The sequence below is a fragment of the Haemaphysalis longicornis genome, unplaced genomic scaffold (assembly GCF_048455015.1).
Source record: "Haemaphysalis longicornis isolate Haplotype H1 unplaced genomic scaffold, Haemaphysalis longicornis Haplotype H1 scaffold_7, whole genome shotgun sequence".
Taxonomy (NCBI): domain Eukaryota; kingdom Metazoa; phylum Arthropoda; class Arachnida; order Ixodida; family Ixodidae; genus Haemaphysalis; species Haemaphysalis longicornis.
In genome coordinates this window covers 105,106,610-105,116,491 of record NW_027526422.1, presented here as the reverse complement: position 1 = coordinate 105,116,491, position 9,882 = coordinate 105,106,610, and the positions used below count along the sequence as shown (strand labels likewise).

At 49.9% G+C, this 9,882-nt stretch overlaps 1 protein-coding gene across 3 annotated transcripts in view; it reads left to right on the top strand.

Annotated features, from left to right (window-relative positions):
• The first annotated feature begins 6,271 nt into the window (after positions 1-6,271).
• Positions 6,272-9,882, top strand: part of LOC144146767 (unconventional myosin-XVIIIa-like) — a 198,370-nt gene continuing 194,759 nt past the window's right edge. Inside the window, exon 1 of one of the 3 annotated variants that reach the window (XM_077678699.1) lies at positions 6,272-6,514. The gene's annotated coding sequence lies outside the window, so the exon portion shown is untranslated. The remainder of the gene's footprint in view (positions 6,515-9,882) is intronic. The other 2 variants (XM_077678696.1, XM_077678697.1) reach the window with 2 other exon arrangements.

Here is a 9,882-nt window from a genome sequence, read left to right as displayed (position 1 = left end):
CATAGGAAAGTGTGAGGCTCGCGCGAGTTACGTTTTCTGGGAGTGTGCAATGACTCGGTGGTTTTGGTATGATCGGTATGTTGCCTGAAAAAAGGGGGCAGGCGAGCTGCGATGGCTCTGGGGTGGGCGATCACTCATTTTATCCGGATACGTGATAGCACCCTTTGAGCAAATCAACCACTTCAAATATCCGCACGAGATATTCCATTTGCATTTACTGACAAACAGTGCATGTCCACTCTGACAAACTAGAACTTCGGTTTATACTGATTTGTGCGCTAAAGTGGGATGGAAACCATGGTAGGCCCCAGTGGCATAGAACACACTCGCAGCGTTATTCATCAACCTAGAATCCCATGTCGCCTGTCTAGTGACACTGGCATTTCCTGCTTGCCATTTTTCTGAGTGACGAACGGGGACGCCGGAAACCGAAATGGCCACAGTAATCGCCGGAGCAGGTGTTCTACAGTGCCGTGAACAAAGCCAATGTGCTGTTTTTTTGCACCCAAGGCGCCGTTCTGAATTGCCAGGCTTGTCGACTGCAGAATACTGAACGAAGTTTTTGTTTGTGCCGTGCGCTGCGAAAGTGAAGCGCCGCTTGCGTCAAACAAGAATAGCAAATAACAAGAAGACTTGTTGTTTCTTGTTTTATATTGGCTATGATTTTCCCCTCGTTCTCGCCACCTTATGCGAACCTTCACCCAGTGGCGTCGCTAAGCGGGATTCACACGACGGAGAAACCCTCTCTTTTTGGCCCGCGGGACCCGCTCACGTGACCGGTTTTAGGCTCCGCCCCTCGGTGGGGATAGCCCGCGGTGGCTCCGCGAAACAAAATGCCTCCGCATGTTTTCGCTCCACGGCGGTGGCCCTCGGCGGGGAATGGAACCTGTTCTTCGGCGCTGTCGTCTGCTAGTCACTCCGCGTAGCTCCGCACGTGTGGATGCGCCGCCAGGCCGCACAATCCGGTCACGTGCCGTTGACGTCACATATCCGTCCGCCTCCGTGAGAGGGTTTCTCCGTCGTGTGAATCCCGCTTTAAGGGGGGGCCGGAGGGGTTCTGGGCCCCGAGTACCAGCCCCTCGGTAACGGGAGGGGGGTGCCACTTGTGCACCTCTAATGTGTAATGCGGACGTCGAAAACTGGAACACGACGAAACCACAGCTTTGGCCGGTTCAATTTACGTCCCCACCAGCTTATTCAGATTTGCTTCCTGGTATAATTAAAGAAAGCGAGGAGAATTTTGGCATCCAGGAATGTCGCGGGAGTCGAGGATGTGAGCGGAGGCGAACAAGGAACGACTCCTGCGAAAGGGGCGTCGTCGGTATGACTGCGACGCTCGGAGGGGTGTTTTGCAATGTTTTACAATGTTTGTTTTGCAATGAGACGACAGTGGAGCTAACAGAGCCCCTTCATCACGTCCAGGACCACTGTTAGGGCGCAAACGAGAAGAGTACGGAGGGAGGCATCAGGGACAACGAGACCCTGGTCATGTGTCCTCGGCGGCTTTCCACGTGTCTTTTTATTTTGTTTTTGTTTTTTGCGCACACGAGATGATGTGTACGGGCGCATGGTAAATGGTGAAATGAAGCGCGAAGAAACAACGACAACACCAGCGGGACGGAGCGCTGATTTGTTCCTCCTAAATTTCATTGTTTCGTCGCGCTTCGTTTCACCATAAACCCTTGCCAACTCGCCCAGTTTTCTTTGTTAGTTCGTGGTAAATGTTTAGCCTTTTCTGGCGTCGTTCCGGTGACGCGTCGGAGACCGTGTACCCCGGTCCGTTTGTCATATTTTTACGGAGAGGAATACGTGAAAATGAAGGTCTATTTCACACGTATGTATGCAGGAAAGCGAGCACCGTGTTGGACCTAACACGGACTTCTACTCAGCTGAGCCCGAGCACATGTCCGGCTTGGGGCTATGTACTACCTTCCCCTTCTTTGCCTGCTGACACACTGTAACAATATTTTTAGAAGGAAACCAGAGTGAAAACGTCTTCAAATACAAAATGTGGGGAAGATTGAGTCTTGAGGAAGTGGAGACTCGGAATTAAAATGAAATGAAAGTGTGAAACTTGAAATGAAGGTTGATGTGGAGGGGCTAACTGTACAGATTAAGACTTTGTCGGGAGGGGGGGGTGCGCAAGGGGAAGGGGTAGCAGCTCAGGTGTCCAACAATGGGTGAGACAGTTCGCCCAGTGCGGAGAGCATGCTTTGCAATCCGTCCCCCGAGTTACTGAACAAGGCAACGTCATCAGCAAATCTGAGGTTACTGAGGTGTTCTCCATTAACCCTTATTTTCACCTGTTCCCAATCCAATGTTCTCAATAATTCTTGTAAACATGCTGTAAATAACATTGGAGAGATTGTGTCGCCTTGCCTGACGCCCTTCCTTAATTATAGGTACTTTACTGCTCTCCTTATGGAGGATGATGGTAGCTGTGGACCCATTGTAAATATCACCTAGTATTCTTACGTAATGCTCAACTACAACCTGGTTCCGTAATGCCTGAATGACTGGTGAGGTTTCCACCGAGTCAAACGCTTTCAAATAATCTATGAAGGCTATATATAGGGGCTCTGTATACTCAGCGCACTTCCCTATATCACCTGATTGATCGTGTGAATATGGTCTGAATATGAAACATTTATTGTGTTGCAAATGTGGGGGTGGATCCTCAGTTCAGGAAGCCATGTGTTGACCGTGGTGTCGCAGCCCGGGCTACAAGGAGTGCTTGGTCCTCCAAGCGACCGTTAGACAGCAGCATCTCCCACTGCTCGGGGGAAAGGGCATTTGGAAGGGGCGGCAGGTAGAGGTTTTTCTTGCAGTCCACAATTTGAATACGGCTGCGTACAGGGTTGATAACAACAGATGCATTCTTACGGGGTGTACCAAAGTGTCTGGGGTCATACGATAATTTAGTAGGGCGACAGGGGCAGTTTCTATGCCAGGCGAAGCGTTCTGCCGCGCGCTTTCTATCTGCTACCATTCTCAGTAATCAGATAACAATTAAAATAAACAGTGTTGACAATGTATCTACTTAAAAGGTACTGAAATGCTCACCTAAATGGATTTCCAGCATGCAGTTGCTGCCACAGAGGCTGCCTCTAGTGAGAAAACAGTAGCCGCAGGCGTCCTTTCTGAATTTCTGGGGCGGTTATTTGCTTTCACATTGTAACCCACTTTTCCTGCACAACATTTGGAAATGGCTTTTTTTAAGCAAGTCCGACTTTGTTTAATTACCGGGACAACTTCTACTTGTCCCCCAGCCTTACTTAACCAGGCCGCCGCCTGTGGTCCTTCAAGCTTCATTTGTTTAAGGTTTAGACAGAAAATTTGTCTAGACCGGAAATCTATCTGTATGAAGCGAGCTAGTTGCCTTGCATGTGTTGCCTTTAAGCAGCCCTATCGTTGCTGGCCACCATCCTACAAGCCTGCGTGACGTCTGCACGATTTAGTCGGCACAGCGGGCTGCAAAGCTTTCCGAATGCCTCTGGCGTGTCGCTACCTGATGAGGCCCAACACTTTCTCTCACACCTCCAGTGCTGTTGCCAGCAACCCTTCGCTTGGTATCGACTGCACGATGTGGTACTCTCACGGTGCCGCGTATCAGCCTTCACTTTCCAACTCCCTCGCTCTGGTTTGGCGCATTACGCCCTATGCTGCCGCAACTACCTCTTGGCCACTTCTTGGCTGATAACGGGGTTTTCGTGCTCACGAGCGACACACTACAGTGCTCTTTACTGCTGAGATTTTTATCGATGCCTAATTCACTGAAAAAGTCGGTGTTCGTGTATTCGTGATTTGCACCCCGGTCGGCGTATGAGATCCTGTAAGCCAATCTCGTGTAGCTGTTATGGTTTATTTTGTACAGATAACACACGGCTTCTTATTTTGCTGCTTACTTTCCTGATATATTGCCCGTTGTTTATAAATAACTACACAGCAACCAATTATCCGGTGACTTCGATCATTTCGCATCGCATGTTGTATATTATGCATGCTTGCGTTGACATTTTGTAGCCCACGCATTCAGCATCCGCGAAAAGTTATTTTTACATTAGTATCTAAATGGAAGGCACAAAATTGGTCGAAACCAATCGCTCTTGTCGCGCGACGAGAGCGACAGAAATCGCTTTTGGTAGCTCAAGTCGCAAGTGTGAACGAGCCTTAATATGGTAGCGATGGAAGACATTAATATTATTAATAACAAACTTAGTACTTGTTAATTATAACTTATTGTTTCGTATATTTGAGGGGTGACAAATTTTATTGGCCCCGGGTGCAAGTTTACCCAGCAACGCCAGTGCATTCACCAGACCGAAGAATTCATGTTACGGCGGCTCCAGACCAACACCTTTCCACGAGGCACCGGCCTTCACGCTTTCTGGAATGCCATGTACTCTCCCAAATGCAAACACTGCCCATCCCCATGCACTTTATACTACATGGTATGGGAGTGCCATCCCACTCTAACTCTACCACCACTTCCCAACCCATGAACCATTGAGCAGTGGGAGGGCCAGCAGGCCTGCGGCGACCTGTGTTAGCAGCACGAGCTGACATCCCGGTCGCAACTGGCCGCACGTGGCCAGGGCTACCAGGGAACCCTGGACTGAGACGGCCCCCGCAATAGAGGAACTGCTCAACCATCCACATTTCAGGGCAAATAAAACGTTTATACCATCACCATCCCCCTCCTACTCTGTGCGGGTTTAATTTAATGGGTTTCAACGGCTCATAACTAGCTGGGCGGCACTTTAGAGTTTCATTATCACCTGATGTGTGCTGCTTCACGTGAATGCGTGCGCTTTTTTCGGAGATAGCCGACCCCTTCAAGAAAGGCTGAATACCAGGAAACGACGAAAAAGGACTCATCTGAGAGAAAAGTGGCCGAATTAGCTGAGCGGTAAAAGGGCCCACAAAGGCACGCCAAATTTTAAGAAACATAGGGCGACAAATATCCAATTCCTAGATGTAAACAATCATTTATAGACATTCAGTCACTATTACGATAGGGAGATTGTGCTCCTGACTTTTTTAAATAGCGTAGGCTTTTGACATGCGAGCAAGCTACCTCTGCCATGAGACGCATAACTCGGACAGTTAAAATATACTCCACGTGTAGATCGACTTTCTGCACCTATAACAATGCACAAGGAACGCGCCAAACTACACCAATCCTCAAGACGTTACTAAAAGTTATGGAGTGCACTGTACGTTGTTAGCAGCGGTAATTTATGGGAACCCACTACCCTCGGCTGTTTTATTACGGTATGAACCTATCGCAGTATACCTGCTAGTAGTAATGGCGCTCTGTTGTAACAGTTTCGGGCAGATTCAGTAAAACGATATAACCGAATTTTCCTGAATTTCCATTCCACTCGCCGTTTTCTACTCGTACGCTTGGCGGACGTGGTTACAGACGAAAGCATCACAACCCCTTCACCTGAATTCTCCAGTCTCTATAAAACACATTACCAAGACCTCCGTGGAAAATGCAAGGAACAGCTGCGGCCCCCCATATTATTGACGATTTGTCGCCCTCGACGACTAACTTTCCAAAACGGACTAACTATTTAACCATGAGACCACTCGTGAAGCGTCAATTGGCACATTCCAGTATACCGGCACTGCGCACCTTTCAGTAATCTTTACTGCGAAGCGCGTAATCGACTTTCTACCCCGGCTTCGCACGTGCGCTTCCTGATTGCGGCTGGCCCCTTCTTCAATAACCCCGTCCGCAGGGAAACCTACTCCGCTCCGCGCTACGATCAAGGCACGCGCGGTGCGCGCGTTACGTACGGCACAGATTCCAGGCTCTCATGTGGAAGTCGTCAAGCAGGAAATCGCTCAGGACTTTTCCTCTTCGAAGCCGCCGAAGCCACGGCGACGTCGGCGGAAGCGCGAGAGAACGAAAGAAACAAAGAGGATGCGATAACCGCGTTCGACGACGCGAGCAGAATGGAAGGCAGGAAACGGGCACTGTGCTCGGCGGACGGCGCACCAAGACGTGCAACTATTTCGCCACACATAGAAGCGGGCCGAAGGGTCACGCTCTCCAACGTGGGGGAAAAAATAAAAAGAAAGAAACGACTCGCAGTTAAGCAAAACTGCGCGCGCGGGTCAGCTCGCTTGAAAGCCGTACTGCCCCGCGGCTGGAGAAAGCGAAAACAAGAACAGAAACCGGCCCGCCGAGCGACCGGAACGCCGCCGCGCGGATTCACCCTGCGGCGCGTTCCGGCGGCGGAAAGGAGTGTTTCGAAGTTTGGCCACTAGGATAGGCTGACGTCGCAAAACAAGATGGCGGCGCGCGCTTCGCGTCCGACGGCTCAGCCCCGGTATTTTGAGTGTTTGTGAACGGCACCCGTGCCCGTGGAAGTGCACCGGCGGCGGTGGATGTTTGCTACGGCGCTCGCCCGTGGATTACGCTCTATTTTCGAAGATCTCCGTCCCTGGATTTCGCATCGACGCTTCGCACGAGGAAAAGCATGGAGCGCCGCCGGCATTCACGGTGGGTGTGGAATGGGTCTAGCCGAGCGAGCCTTCGCACGGCTTCCCGAGTTCACGGCATGTCATTCACCGATTCGGCCCGAGTGTTTATTGCTGCTTCTGCTGCTTTTCCGAGCGCTGCTGCTGCCGCCGTCTTAGCTGGTAAACATCTGGCTGTTAATCATAGCGAGTTCTTTGCCCGTGCGTCCGCTCCGCAAGCTTTCCTTTTCGACGGAGCGTTGAAAACGCCTTCGGTGGTCGAACGGCGGCGATGTGGAAGGATCCCTCTCAGCGCGGACCATCAAAGCGGATTTTTGCAGCACAGCTGACCGAAATGCATTGCAGCGCGTCGTAACACCTTTTCTTTTTTTATCTGGACGGAAACTCCGAATTCCCTACTAGTTCAGGTCGTTTTTGTTTCGTTTTCCTTATATTTACGTAGCGTTTGATAGCGAGGTTCTTGAAGGTGTCTACTGCACTGCACAGTTCGCTGGGCTCAAGTGGGGCTCTCGACGACCGACTGAGTGGAACAGCCGTAAACGTTGCATTTTTCGATCGCGCCGCGTAGGAGTGACTGAGTTATCGCCGCCTCGAGGTTTTTCGTCGTTCATGCTTGAGTAAGTGCGCGCGTGTTCGTCGCCCGAGGTAATCGACGCCGTTCGAGTGAACTGGTTCACTGGTGATTAGCTCACCTTCCCTGACATCGCCCCTGGCAAGTTTTTTTTTTCTTTATCTCTTTTCTGCCGCCTAGAGCGGACCCTTGGCACCCGGAAGCGAATTCGTGGCTTCCTTGCGCGAGCGCGCAGTGGTGCGCGCACGGAGTAGGATGCGCACCATTCGGAGATTAGATATTCGGCGGATGCTCGCTGCCTCTTCACTCGGAAAAGCCCGAGTGTGTTCCGCGTGGTCGCCCGTTTCCGCGGTCGAAACTGCACTTGCCGAGATTCCCTCTCGATGAAGGTTTTGAACGGCGCAGCGAGAGGTATCCTAGGTTGGTTTTTTAGCGGCTGTTTGTTTGCGGACGCACGTACGCTTAGTCGAACACAGATGTGCCAAACACGACGCTCACTAGAAAGTAGTTGGTTGTGCAAAATGAACTGTGGAAAAAAAAAAAAAAAAAAAGGAAGGATCGAGGTGGTTACACTGAGTATGCATCACCACGCGCACACGTATCATTCTTCCCTTTCTTTATCTGGGCTATCTCTCTCTCTCTCACACGCGCGTGTGCCTTAATATGATTGAGAATGAAGGGCTCGTTGAATGCATAAGGGGGAAAAATAGCCAGCAGTCTAGATCGGTGTTATATGGCTTTCCTTTGCGAATGCATATAGCTCAGTTACGAAAATGTCCTAGTCAAGCGCGGTACTGAAAGACACAAAATAAGGAATGCCACAACCGACGAAAACAAGGTTATAGCTAGGAGTTGCGATCTTGTTGACTAATTGCCGCTGTGGAACTTGTTGCTGCATGGATCCGCTGTTCATTTGCGCGTAGATGGGTGCCGCCCGCTCGTGGCTGCTCGGCGGAGCAAATAGTTCGAGTTGCCGCTTCAACCCGAAAGCACGGTCTTGAAGGAAGGGCGGCGCCGGTCCTTGCCGTGCCGCTAGCGGGCTTTTGACCGAGCGGTGTAGGCGCCTGTCAACGCGGTCCGCCCGCCTTGCCGCCTTAGCTGTCTTCCAACCGCATTCCCCGCATTTCTCAAACGAGTTTTTCCTTTTTCTTTGTATCGCTTTGTTCTGCGGTCGTTTTTTTTTTTAAACGAAATAGGTTTAAAAGTTCTCAAACCATGTCTTCCTTTTTTTTTTTTTTTTTGTTGCGTTGCTTCGTATTGGACACTTTTAGCACATTGCGAACAAAAGCCAGGCCCTATTGGTTTCCAAGCAAACGTTGTAACCTCTCGGTTTACCGACCTGGCGGTTACGCGAGTAAAAAAATCCCGCACCATCTCCACTAACGTGAAACTAGCTGGGCAGGGGCGAAGCATGCAGTGTATAAGTGTATTCTTGGCGCCTCGGTGTTTTTGCCAACGGAGATAAAACCGTTCGGGGTTGAGGTATACACAGCTTTGCTGTAGAAGACTCTTGTCTTTGAAGCACGAAGCTTTGTTGCGCGGGGCGTAAGCGAGTGTCCAGGTGTTTTTTTTTTTTTTTTTCAGTACGCGTTACGTTCTAGCGCGAGGCGTAAACGAGTTTCCCGGTGTTTTAGTACCGTGACTACATGAGACGACGATTACGACGACGACGACAGGAGACGCCAACGGCCCCAGCCCCTAAGGGGTTTCGCCCCTAATAATGGGGTTTCATGCACACGTTTTGTGAGCTCTGTCGCGCGGGGCGCAAACGAGTGTCCTGGTGTTTTTTCAGTACGCGTTACGTTCTAGCGCGAGGCGCAAACGAGTTTCCAGGTGTTTTAGTGCCGTGACTACATGAGACGACGATTACGACGACGACGACAGGAGACGCCAACGGCCCGAGCCCCTATGGGGTTGCGCCCCTAATAATTCGGTTTTATGCACACATTTTGTGAGCCGTTACGAAGTCCGAGAGGCGGAAGAATAATCTCGCCATGGTTTCTATTTTTACCATAACTGAAATCAGCAACGGTAAAACTAGAAGCGAAAAAAAAAAATATTGGCCGGGTATCTGCTTAAGTCGCTGCAAATGTCGTCGAAAGACGATAGTCTTTCGACGCCTCTGTCACGTAAATGTACGTCTCCACCCTCCCGCTCACGTCTCGTGCTTTATTCCTCCCTTTCGGTCCTCCCGCGATAAACACGGAGGAGGTTGGCCCTAGTCAGTTCAATTTTCCGTCGTTCCACTGCTCGAACCATCAGCTGGAACCTTTTGTTACTGTTGAAGGTAGAACTACCTGTGCCACGTGGTCCATGCTCGTGCGAGCTGTTTTTTGTTGTTTTTGGGTCAATATTGCTTTCACCGCGCTTTTTTTTTTGTTGCTATCAAATATCAAGCGCACATTTATTTTAAAAGTAAGGGACACTCACTGCGAGTGCCAGTTGTGCGTTGATGTTCTGCTTGAAAAATCCAATGGTTTCTTTTAAAGGCGGTACTCTTTCTCGGGCTCGGTATGTCTGTGTGTATGTCCTTCGATTTAACCGCCCTGTCCAAAGTTAAGTGTTCCTAAACAATACGTTTTTACAAGCATAACATTCCAAAACACCTAAATCTGGTGGCATTGTTCATTTTTGTCAACATTGTTGAGCAAAAACGAAACATCGGGCATATTTCAGGAAAGACATCACCACCTAAGTAACATTTGAACTATCTGTTTAATTGAAAATGCATGGCCGATTGATTTTTGTGATAGAAAATTGAATTAAATTGAATAACTTTTATTCAGATTGGGGGAGGGGGCACATGACCGTTGTTGAGG